The sequence below is a fragment of the Penaeus monodon genome, chromosome 38, assembly GCF_015228065.2.
Source record: "Penaeus monodon isolate SGIC_2016 chromosome 38, NSTDA_Pmon_1, whole genome shotgun sequence".
Taxonomy (NCBI): Eukaryota; Metazoa; Arthropoda; class Malacostraca; order Decapoda; family Penaeidae; genus Penaeus; species Penaeus monodon.
In genome coordinates this window covers 24,531,015-24,541,014 of record NC_051423.1, presented here as the reverse complement: position 1 = coordinate 24,541,014, position 10,000 = coordinate 24,531,015, and the positions used below count along the sequence as shown (strand labels likewise).

At 52.4% G+C, this 10,000-nt stretch overlaps 1 protein-coding gene across 1 annotated transcript in view; it reads right to left on the bottom strand.

Moving 5' to 3' along the window:
• Positions 1–10,000, bottom strand: part of LOC119596803 (serine/threonine-protein kinase N-like) — a gene marked incomplete in the record, with an annotated part of 199,060 nt that overhangs the window by 188,319 nt on the left and 741 nt on the right.

Genomic DNA, 10,000 nt, shown 5'->3' with positions numbered 1-10,000 from the left:
GAGATGAAGAGAGAGAGAAGAGAGAGAGTGGGGAGAGAAAAAAAAGGGGGGAGAAAAGAGACAGAGAGAGAAAAAGAGAAAGAAAAGAAGAAGAGAGAGCGGGGAAAAGAGAGACGAGAGGCAGGGGGGAGGGGGGGGGGCCGGAGAGAGGGAGGGGGAAGAGAGGGGGAGGGGGGGGGGGAGAGGGGGGAAAAGAGGGACAGAGGGAAGAGGGGGGGAGAGAGAGGAGAGAGAGTGGGGGGGAGAGAGAGGGGAAAAGGGAGGGGAGGAGGGGGGAAGAGAGGGGAGAGGGGAGAGAGGGAAGAGAGGGAAGGGGAGAGAGGGGAGGGGAGAATTCCCGCTGAGAGAGGAAGGGGAGGCAGGGAGAGGGGGGAGGGGGGGGGGAGGGGGGAGGGAGGGGAGGGGAAGGGGAGAGAGGAAAAGAGAGAGAGAAGAGACCAGAGAGGGGAGAGAGGAGAGGAGAGAGAGAGAAAAGAGAGGAGGAGAGGGGAGAGAGAAGGGGGAGAGAGAGAGGAAGGGGAGGGAGGAGAGAGAAGAAGGGGGGGAGAGAGAGGGAGAGGGGAGGAAAAGGGGAGGGGAAAAGAGAGAAAAGAGAAAAGGGTGGGGGAGAGGAAGAGGAGAGAGGGGAGAGAGGGGGAGGGGGGAAAAGGGATGGGGAGAGAAAAAGAGAAAAGGAGAGGGAGGGATGAAGGGGAAGAGAGAGAGAGAGAGAGATGGAGGTGAGAGAGTGAGGAGAGAGGGGAGAGAAAAAAGGGGGAAGGGGGGAGAGGGGAGAGAAAAGAGGGGAGAGATGGGAAGAGGGGAGGAAAAGAGAGGAGGGAGGGAAGGGGAGGGGGAGGAAGAGGAGAGAGGGGAGAAGAGAGAGACGAGATGGGGAGAGGGGGGGAGGGGGATGAAAGAAGAGAGAGATGAGAGGAGAGAGAGAGGGGGAGAGGGAGAAGGGGGGGAGAAAGGAAGGAAGGAGGGGAGAGAGAGATGGAGGGGAGAAAGGAGAGAAAGAAAAGGGGAGAGAGAGAGAGAGGGGAGAAGAGAGAGAGAGGGGGGATTGGGGGAAAGGGGAGAGAGGAGAGGAGAGGGGAGCGGGGGGAGAGAGGGAGAGGAGGGGAGGAGAGGGGGGGGAGAGAGAGAGAGGAAAAGGGGGAGAAGAGAGAAGAGAGGAGAGAGAAGAGACGAAAGGGGGGGAGAGGGGGAGAAAAGAGAGGAGAGAGGAGAGAGGAATTTAGGGGGGAGGGGAAGGGGGGGGGGAGGGTGGGGGGGAGGGGGGGAGGAGAGGGGGGGAGGGGGGAGGGGGAGAGAGGAAAAGAAAGGGGAGAGAGGGGGGGAAGAGGGGGGGAGAGGGAGAGGGAGAGGGGGGGGGGAGAGAGAGAGAGAGAAGAGGAAGAGAGAAAAGGAGAGAGAAGAGGGAGGGGGAGAGAGAGGGAGGGAAAAGGGGGGAGGGGGGAGAGAGAAGGGGAGAGAGAGAGAGGGGGAGAGATGAGGGGGAAAAGGGGAAGGGGAAAAGAAGGGGAAAAAGGAGATGGGGAGAAGAAAAAGGGGAGAGAGAGGGGGGGGGGGGAGGGGGAGGGGGGGAGGGGGGGGAGAGGGGGGAGAGAGGGGGAGAGGGAGGGAGAGAGAGGAGAGGGGGGAGAAAAGAGAGAGACGGAGAGAGAAAAGGGGAGAGAGGAGAGAGAGAGGAGAGAGAGAGAGAAAAGGAGGGGGGAAAAGGGAGAGAGGGAGAAGAAAAGAGAAGGAGAGGGGAAAAGGGAAAAGGGGGAGAGGGGAGAGAGGGAAAGGAAAAGAGAAAAGGGGAGAGAGAGAGGGGGAAGAGAGAAAAGAAAAAGGGGAAAAGGGGGAAGAGAGAGAGAGAGAAAGGGGGAAGGGGAGAGAGGGAGTTGGGGTGAGAAAAGGGGAGGGGGAGAGAGAGAGAGGGGGTGGGGAGAGAGAGAAAGGGGGGATTAGAGAGAGAAGATGGGGGAGAGGAGGGGGGAAAAGGTAGAGGAGGAAGGGGAGAGGAGAGGAGAAGAGAGAGAGAGAGGGGAGGATGGAGGGAAAAAAAGGAGAGGAAAAGGGGAGGGGGGAGGGGAGGGGAGAGAGAGAGAGGGGAGGGAAAGGGGAAAGGGGAGTGAGAGAGAGGAAAAGAGAGAGGAGAGAGAGAGGGGGGAGAAAAAGGGGGGGAAAAAGGGGAGAGGAGAGGAGAGAGAGGGGAGGGGGGGAAAGAGAGAGGGGGAAGGGGGGGAGAGAGGAGGAGAGAGAGAGAGAGAGGAGAGAGGGAGGGAGGGAAAAGAGAGGGGGAGAGAGAGAGAGAAGAGGGGAAAAGAGAGAGAGGGAGGAAGAGAAAAGAGAGAGAGAGAGAAGGGGAGAGAGGAAAGGAGAGGGGGAGAAGAGAGAAAGGACCCAAATGTTAGAAGGGAAGGGGGACGAGGGAAAAATTTACCGGTCGGGCCCCCCCCCCCCGGGGGAAAAAACTGGGAGGGGAAACCAAAAGAGGGGAAAAAAAGGGGGAGGGGGGGAAAAAAAGGAAGGTAAAGGAAAAGGGGACGGGAGGGGGGGAGGGGGGAAAAAAAGAAAAGAAAGGGGGAGAAAAGGGAAAAAAGAGGAGAGAAAAGAGGGGGGGAGGAAGAAGGGGAAAAGAGGGAGACCAAAAGGGAGAGGGGGGAAAAGAGAAGACAGGGGAAAAAAAAAATAAAAAGGGAGAAAGAGAGGAAGGGAAATAGAGGAACCAAAAAGGAGAGAAAGGGGGAAAATAAAAAAGGGGAGAAAAGCGGAGGGGGGGGAAAGGGTGGGGAAAGGGAAAAAGGGGGACCCGGGGAAAAAGGAGAAAAAGGGAGGAGAGAGAGAAGACAAAAGGGGAAGGAAAAGGAATTGGGAGAAAAGGGAGAGGAGAATTTAAAGTAGAGGGGGATTGGGGTGAGAAAAAGGGGAAAAGAAGGCCCCCCCCCCTAAGGGGGTAAAAAACCCCGGGCGAGGTCCAAACCAACCCGAAACCGGGGGGGGAAAGAAAAAAATCCGGGGAAAGGGGAACAACCGGGACGGTTGGGGGGAGGAAAGGGAAAAAAAAGTGGGAAAGGGGAAAGGTGGGAAAAAAAAAAGGAAAAAAGCCAGGGAGGGAAAAAGGGGGGAAATTTAAAGGGAATGAGGGGAGAAAAGAAGCAAAAGGAAATTAAAAAAGGAGAAAGGGGGGGGGGAAATTGTAGGGAAAAAAGGAGAGAAAGGGGAAAAAAGAGGAAGAAAAAGGGAGACAGGAAGGGAAAGGGAGAGAAAGGGGGAAAAAAGGGGACAGGGGAAGAGAGGGGGGGAGGGAGGGAGGGAAAAGGGAAAAAAGGAAAGGGGGGCAAAGGGGGGGGGGGGGGGAAAAAAGTGGAAAGGGAAAAGGGAAAAGGGAAAGGAAAAAAGGGAAAAGGGAAAAAAGGGGAGGGAAGGGAGGGAGGATAAAGAACCAGAAAGGGGGAAAGAAGAGGAGAGAAATAGAAAAAAAAAAGAGAGGGGGAAGGCGAGAGAAGGGGAAAAAGAGTGAAAAAAGAAAAGAGAGAAAAAGGGAGGGAAGGGAGGGAGGGAGAAAAAAAAGAAAAGAAATAAAAAGAAAGGGGGGGGGGAGGGGGAAAAGAGAGAGGAGAGGAGAGAGAGGGGGAGAGGGGAGAGGGGAGGGGAGAGAGAAGGGGAGGGAAGAAAGGGGGAAGGGGGGAAGGTGGAGAAGGGGGGGAGTGAGGGGGGGGGGGAGGGAGGGAGGAGGGGGGGAGGGGGGGGAGGAGGGGGGGGAGGGGGAGGGAGGGAGGGAGGGAGGGAAAAGGGGGGGAGGGAGGGGGGAGGGAAGGGGGAGAAAGAGAAGAGAGAAAGAGAGAAAGAGGGTGAAAGAGAGAAGGAGAAAAGAGAGAAAAGGGGAAAAGGGGGGGGAGAAAAGGAGGGGAGAGGGAAAGAGGGAAATGAGAGAGAGAGAGAGAGAAGGGGGAAGGGAAGGGGAGAGGGAGAGGGAGAGAGGAAGGAGGAGGGGGAGAGAGAGAGTGAGAGATGAGGGGAATTTGAGAGGGGGAGAGGAGCGAGAGAGGAGAGGGGAGAGAGAGAGGGAGAGAGGGAAAGGGGTGGGGGGCAGGGGACAGGTGGAAGAGGGGGAGGGAAGGGGGGGAAAGGGGGGGGAGGGAGGGAGGGAGGGGGGGGAGGGAGAGAGAGTGGGGAGAGAGAGAAAAGGAGAGAGTGAAGAGGAGAGAGAAAGGGGGGAAAAGAAAAAGAGGAAAAGAGAGAGAAGAAAGAGGAAAAAGAGAGGAAAAAGAGAAAAAAGAAGGGGGGAGAGAGAGAGAGGGGAAAAAGAGAAAAAGAGAGAGAAAAGAGAGAGAGGGATGAGAGGGAAGGGGAGAGAGGAAAGAGGGGAGGAGGAGGGGAGAAAGAGAGAGGGAGGGGGAAAGAAGAGAGAGAAAAAGAAAGAAAACGAGGAAAAAGCGAGAGAGAAAGAAAAAGGAAAAGAGAGGAAAAGCCAGAAGGAGAGAGAGAAAAGAGAAAGGGGAAAAGGGGAGGAAGGGGGAGAGAGAAGGGGGAGAGGGGGAGGGGGGGGGAATTGAAAAGAGGGGGGGAGGGAGGGAGGGGGGGAGGGAGGGAGGGGGGGAAAAGGGGGGGGGGGGAGAGAGAGAAAAGATGAGAGAGAGAGAAAAAAGAAAAGAGAGGAAGGAGGGAGAGAGAGAAAAAAGAAGAGGAGAGAGAGAGGGGAGGAGGGAGAGAGGGGAGAGAGAGAGAGGAGGAAGGGAGAGAGGAGGGAAAAAGAGAGAGAGGAGAGAGACGGGGAAGAGAAAAGGAAAGGGAAAAAAGAAAAGGGGGAAGGGGGAAAAGAGAGAGAGAGAGAGAGAGAGATGGAGAAAGAAGAGGGGGAGAGAGAGAGAGGGGGAGGAAAGGGGGAGGGGGAGAGAGAGAAGAGGGAGGGGGAGAGAGAGAAGAGAGCAAGGGGGGAGGGGAGAGAAAAAAGGGGGGAGAAGGGAGAGAGAGGGAAAGAGAGAGAGAGAGAGGAAAGAGAGAGAGGGGAGAGAGAAGGGGAGAGAGAGAAGAGAGATGAGAGAGAGAGACCGTTGGGAGAGGGAGAGAGGGAGAAGAGAGTGGGAGAGGAGAGAGGGAGAGAAGAGGAAAAAGGGGGTTCCCCGGAAAAGAGGAGAGAGGGGAGAAAGAGAGGAAAAAGGGGAGAGAAGAGAGAGGAGGAAAACGGGGGGGAGAGAGGAAAGGGAAAAAGAGGAGAGATGAGAGGAGAGAGAGGGGAGGGGAGAGAGAAGAAAAGAAAGAGAGGAGAGAGAGGGGGGAGAGAAAGAGGAGTGAGAGGAGAAAGAGGAGGAGAGAGAAAGAAAAGGGGGGAGAAAAGAGAGAGAGAGAGGGAAAGGGGAGGAGAGAGGAGAGGAGAGAGAGAGATGAGGAGAGAGAGGGGAGAGAGAGAAAAGAGAGAGAGAGAGAAAGAGAGGGGGAAAGGGGAGAGAGAGAAGAGGAGAGAGAGAGAGAGAGAGAGAGAGAGGGAGAGAAAACCCGGAAAAGAGAAAAAGAGTGAGAGAAAGAGATGGGGATGAGAAAAAGAGAGGGAAAAAGGGAGAGGGGAGAAAAAGAGAGGGAAAAAGAGAGAGAGAAAAGAGAGGGGAGAGGGGAAAAGAGAGAGAGGAGAGCGAAGAGGAGAGAGAAGGGAGAGAGAGAAAGAGAGAGGGGAAAAGAGGGGGAGAGGAAAGAAGAGAAAAAAAAAAAGAAAAAAAAAAAAAAGGGAAAGAGAGAGAGAGAGAGAGGAGGGGAAAGGGGAGAGAAAAAAGAGAGAGAGGGGAGAGAGAGAGGAAAATTGAGAAAAAGGAAAAAATCAAAAAAAAAAAAAAAAGCAAACAAAAAAGGGAGAGAGAAGAAACCGAGGAGGAGAGGGCGCCCGGAAAAAGAAAAAGGTAGAAAAAAGGAAAAAAAATTTAAAAAAACCCAAAAAGAAAACCCCAAAAAGGGCCCAAAGGGAAAAAACCGGGGGAAAAGCCCCGGAAAACCAAATGGCAAAAGGAGCCCCCGGCAAAAAAATAAAGGGAAAAAGCGCCGGGGGGGAAGGTAAAACGGGGTTTTTTAAAAAACCCGGTTGTAGGGGAAAGGGGGAAAAAAGGGAAAAAGGGGAGGGAGAAAAAGGGGGGGGGGAGGGAAAAGGGGGGGGGAGGGGGAGGGGGGGGGGAGGGAAGGAGGGGGGGAAGGGGGGGGGGAAAAGAAAAAAAAAAAAGAGGAGAGAGAGAAGGATAGACAGAGGGGGAGAGAGAAAAGAGAGAGAGAGGAGAGGGGAAGAGAGAGAGAGAGAGAGAAAAAGGGGAGAGAGAGAGGGAGAGAGAAAAGGGGAGAGAGAGGGGAGGGAGAGGGAGAAGAGAGGAGGAGAGGGGAGAGAGAGAGAGAAGACGAGAGAGAGAGAGAAGGAGGGAGGAAGGGGCGAGGAAAAGAGAGAAGGGGAGAGAGAGAGAGAGAGAGAGAGAGAGAGAAAGCATCCCATTAATCATGCATGTATTCATCTTCGTGTACATATCTGTCGCTTCAATCCTTCTTTCTATGGCTATTTAGAAGAATGAGAGGATCATGACATGAGTGAGAGAGTAGGTGAGTGAGTGAGTGAGTGAGAGAGAAAGAGAGAAAAAGAGAGGAGAGAGAGTGTGTGTGTGTGTGTGTGTGTGTGTGTGTGTGTGTGTGTGTGTGTGTGTGTGTGTGAGAGAGTGTGAGAGTGTGTTGTGAGTAAGTAAATGAGTAAGTGAGTGAGCGAGTGAGTGTGAGTGTGCGAGTGGTGTGTGAGCGTGAGTGTGTGCATGTGTGAGCGTGAGCGTGTGAATGTGTGATCGTGAGCATGTGCATGTGTGATGTTGTGCGTGTGTATGCATGAGCGTGTGCGTGTGCATGTGTGGGCGTGTGCGTGCCTGTGCATCCGCGCGTGTTGCAGGCACATGCGTGTATATTTTTCATTACTTTCACTAATATATGATATTCAAACCCTTTATCACTACCATATAAAAACACCAATTACTAGAGCATGTCACACAAACACGCGTGAGCATGTAGGCCTACCGTCGCCCAAAAACGAGCCCCGAGAGGAAGCGCCGCCCGGGTCAAAATGAGAAAGAAACAAATCCCCGGCCAAAAAGTCGTCTTGGAAGACAGGTGGGGAAACACCTGTGTCGTCTACCCCCTTCCCTCGGACCCCCTCGCCACTCACCCCTCCTGCACCCACACCGTCTCGGGGGGTTGCTCCCCCTCCCATTCCCGCCCACAGCTTACCCACAAACGGCGCCCATGTGGGGCTTCTCTTTTCTCTTCGCTTCACTCCACCCCGCCCGCGCAACCTCTTCGGTTGAGAGAGAGAGATAGAGAGATACACGAGATGCATACACACATATATATCCTTATATATACACATTCTCTCTCTCTCTCTCTCTCTCTCTCTCTCTCTCTCTCTCTCTCTCTCTCTCTCTCTCTCTCTCTCTCTCTCTCTCTCTCTCTCTCTCTCAATTGTGTCTGCCTGTCTGTCTATCTGTCTGTCAGTCTCAAACTCACACACACACGAGAGAGAGAGAGAGAGAGAGAGAGAGAGAGAGAGAGAGAGAGGAGAGAGAGAGAGAGAGAGAGAGAGAGAGAGAGAGAGAGAGAGGAGAGAGAGAGAGAGAGAGAGAGAGAGAGAGAGAGAGAGAGAGAGAGAGAGGGGGGGGGGGGGATTGGGGCAAGGGAAGGGAATGTGTGTGCGCTCGTGTACGTGCGTGACTATACGGACGTTTCCGATACAGCACCGCCACAACCCATGATCACTCCTAGGTCCGCCGACTAACCCCGCAAATAACCCCCACGCCGTCACAATTCGTAGAGACAACGACGCATCCATCATCCGACTGCTACCGCCCACTCACACCTATGTCATGAGAGAGGTTCTTTCTCATTAATGTATACTATTATCGCCCTGTCCCATTTCCCCCTAACAATGCCGCTGTCGCCATTCGACAGAACTGTAAAATGACTTAAATGTACATCCTATATCTGAAGGCATTTATCGTACGGATTTCTGCACTCTTGAATATTTATGTCGGAAGCAGAGAGAGAGAGAGAGAGAGAGAGAGAGAGAGAGAGAGAGAGAGAGAGAGAGAGAGAGAGAGAGAGAGAGAGAGAGAGAGAGAGAGAGAGAGAGAGAGAGAGAGAGAGAGAGAGAGGGGTGGGGGGGAAGACTGATAGATGGATAGATAGATAAAGGGAGGGGGAGGATGGGAGCAGGAGATATAACAACTCAAACACAAACATAACAACCAACCAACGTCTGTATCCATGGAGTTAGCCTACCTGCCTTCCTGCCTGCAAATATGCCGGTACAACCTGCATGCATATCTCTCTAAGTATATGCCTGTCAGGCATCCTGCCCGCCTGTCTGTCTGTCTGTCTGTCTGTCTGCCTACTCGTCTGCCAACCTGTCTGCCTGCCTGCATGTCTACCAATCTGTCTACCTACTGCCTGCCTGCCTGTCTGCCGGCCTGTCTGTCTATTTACTTGCCTGGCTGCATGAGATAAGCAGAGATGGAGATGGGGATGGAGGAGGGGAAGGGGAAGGGGAAGGGGAAGGGGAAGGGGAAGGGGAAGGGGAAGGGGAAGGGGAAGGAGGGGTAGGAGAGGGAGAAGGAAGGAGAAGAAGGATAAAAAAAAACATAAAAAGGAACATGAAAATTTTGAGAATAAGAGAAATAGAACGAGATAAAAACTAAGACGCTAGACATCATCTGTTTTGACTTGCGAGGACGTAAAGAATGGTATCAGGGCTAAACAAATAAATAAAATAAATAAAAAAACATACAAACACACACTAACACATTCTATAAATATATAAATAAATAAACTATATACATAGACATAGACATACATATATGCACACACACACACACACACACACACACACACACACACACACACACACACACACATATATATATATCATATACCTCATCCGAAAATAACCATTACATGGCAAGAAAAATCATACTAGGACAACATAAAGCAACCCACCGACAGGCAAACGGCCATTTAGAATGAAAAATGGAATCACGAAAATATTCCCAGCCGGTGTGAGTGAAACCTCCTGCTAAAGAGTTTCCATGGCGGGAGCAGGCCAGGTCGCACTTGTGAGGCTGTACACGTGGTGCCTCCGTCCCCCGTGTGCACGTCGGCGCCGAGACGGTCGCGTGCACACGGAACTACTCATACGGTGATCATGAGGTGATCCAGAACGTTTCGTGTTCTGATCATTAGGGCATCAGAAACTGAAAAAGCATGGCAGATAAAAGCGCCAATTGTAAGAGAGAGAAAGAAAATGAGAGTGTGATAACTACAGACTGCAAATGAGTTCTTACACCACCCAGATCTCACTCATGGTAGCAGTATATCTATCGAATGTCTTTAAAATCACTGTGAAAACAAATTAATTAATATGTAACTTATAAACCATGCAAATTAGATCGACAGCTCTGCAAAATTTTCATTTTTTATCACTTTACGAATGAATTTAAAAAATCATTCAGAAGCCAAAACATGCGCACACGCAAGTACACACACACTACCACTAGTACAATACTAATAACTTATAATGATGATAACCATAATATACAGACAGGGCGGTTCATGATACAAACAGTATTTATAGAAAGCAGGTGGAAAAAGGGGCTGACACTGAACAAGGCTCAGCAGGCCACAGACAAAAAAGGAACAGCTGTTGGAAAAACAAGACAAGCAGGCTAAGGCAGGCCAGCCCGACAGATGAAGAGGCAGCAGGCGGTGCAGACGAAGCAGATGCAGCAGAAGAAGGGCTCATGAGGTGAAGAGGGCAGCAGGTAAGGAGGGCAGCAGGTGAAGAGCAGAGCCGGCGAGAGTGAGCGAGATGGTCGGGGTTGCGAGCCAGTGGGTCACTGACTGGACTCCCTGCTCCCAAGGTCATGCATTAAAAACCCGATATACAACACCAGTCACAAAGTATGGGCCGCGTAGGCAGACGGCCACCTCCAGCATGCCTCCGACAACTAGCTTACTTATTGCCGAC